Consider the following 2142-nt stretch of genomic DNA (forward strand, 5'->3'; position numbering starts at 1 on the left):
CGCGCCATTCCCTCTCTCGTCACTTTTTGCACGCTGAAATGTCGGCGCTCCTCCGCCCGTCCCTCGCACTCGCCCATTTCGCCTGCTGCCGACGCGCGCGAACCAATGGGCGCGTTAAGTTAGCGTACTCCAAGCTCCAAGCGGGCGCGCTCGAGCGCATCACCTAGGAGCGGAGTCGGAGCGCAACTTAACGGCTATTTGATTCCCGCACACGTATGAGAGCGCCATCTGGCGCCTCTGGCATTTCCGTTTCCGGCCCGTTATTTGGCGCGAATTTTGACTATGGCAGCAGACAAGCAGAAATTACTGCGGTTCTTGATGGACGACGATGAGCTGGACAAACTTAATTCCCGGAGGTGCACACAGCCGCAGCGGTTCACCGTTCTGAAAGTTGCCCGTGTTGCCATGCAAGGTACCATTCCACTGCTTTGCTACCATTAGAGAATGTTACCCGTCCCTTTTTTATGCAGACCGCGGAGTCGCAGAGAGGAGGATCCGTTGCATTGAAGGCTACATACTAAATGTGGTACCTCGGTACACTGATACTCAGTTCAAGGATTACTGCTGGATGACCCGCATCACCTTCGAGGTGAAATTCACATTTTGTTACTTCATTAGGGTAAATACGATCGTGCCACGTTAAAAATAAAGAAGGGCGCTGCGCGACTCTGCTTATATAAGCATGAAAACATGCATGACATCGCACTTTTGATCGTTTAAAGGGCAATGCTTCACAATTAGAGTCCATCAGTATTTTAAAATCCACTTATTTGTTGCTTCTGAAATTCACTCACATCGATGCTCAAAGCTCCCACCTTTGGACTGGAAAGCAGGAAATCCTGTTCTCCACTAACCGACATTTTAATACTCTGGCTGATAGTCAGGTGCTGCTGAGGATCACACAAGGGCGGCTTACTATGGAGAGGACACCTCGCGTACCTCTGCAAACAAAAGTTCTCATGACACTGTGGTTGCTGGACAACCAGGAATCATTTCGTGGAGCTGCTGATCGACTTGGTGTCAATAAGGGGTTTCTGTTCTATCTAACTAATGGCATTATAGAGGTACGGGCATGTGCTGCAAAAGACCTCATTCGTTGGCCTGCAAACCTGCAAGAAGTTGCTCAGGGGTTTTTCCTGAAAATGGCACTTTCCTCGGGTTGTGGGGCTGTGGACGGCTGCGAGATTGTAATCAAGGCCCCTGAAAAGGAACAAGATGCGTACTACTACAGGAAATAATTCCATTCAGTCATCTTACAGGGTTGCTGCGACAGCAACATGATATTCACTCACATACATGCAGGCAGCCCGGGTCGAATGCATGACGCCAAAGTTTTTGGCTGGTCTGACCTTGATAAAGCAGCTGACAACTTGCCAGAGAATTTTCACATCTTAGACGACTCTGCTTATCCCCTGTCAGTAGGTCTCATCTGACCATAATGAAATAATAGGCACTTGACAAAACAGCAGGCAAAATTCAACGAAACTCTAGAAGCAGCGAGGTCCGTAATTGAGTGAGCATTTGGTCAGCTCAACGGAAAGTTCAGAAGACTCAAGTATCTCGACATGAAACCCACATTGAGGATAACCAACTGTATTGTAGCATCATGTCTTCTTCACAACGTAATCATACAGTGTAAAGAGTTATTTGGTGACGACGCCGTGCAGGAATCGAGTGACGCGGATACTCCTCTCGATGATGAGGACACTGTGCAAATAGCTACGCTGCAATGAAGCGAAATGCAATAGCACATTTCCTGTGCACAATGTAGCGGAAAGTAGGTTTACAATAAGCAGTCAACTTGCAGTCCCGAAATGAAAGTGTTACACTTATGCAGCACACAGACCGGCTCTCTGTAAACATTTGATTGTATGAATATTGTATTGTTTGGCCACACAGGCCCGTGAGCGGCAATAAAATATTATTGAAGGAAATACACACCCTGCATGTTTTTAGAAAACAAAATAAACGCAAGAGTTATTTTCAGGTACTGTATATCGTTCAACAGAACAATATGTTGCAATTTTCAGAATACAGTCACTGTGACTAGAAACCAAAGGTAAGAAGTAAAACACTGGAAACGAAATGCTGTTGCAAAGTATGGCTAGATACAAAAGGAAAGAAGTAAAACACTGGAAAAAA

The 2142-nt window shown here is 46.3% G+C and overlaps 1 pseudogene; it reads left to right on the forward strand.

Moving 5' to 3' along the window:
- Positions 1-282: 282 nt before the first annotated feature.
- On the forward strand, positions 283-1733 carry LOC144124844 (uncharacterized; annotated as a pseudogene).
- Positions 1734-2142: the final 409 nt, after the last annotated feature.

This window comes from Amblyomma americanum, chromosome 1 (genome assembly GCF_052857255.1).
Source record: "Amblyomma americanum isolate KBUSLIRL-KWMA chromosome 1, ASM5285725v1, whole genome shotgun sequence".
NCBI lineage: Eukaryota > Metazoa > Arthropoda > Arachnida > Ixodida > Ixodidae > Amblyomma > Amblyomma americanum.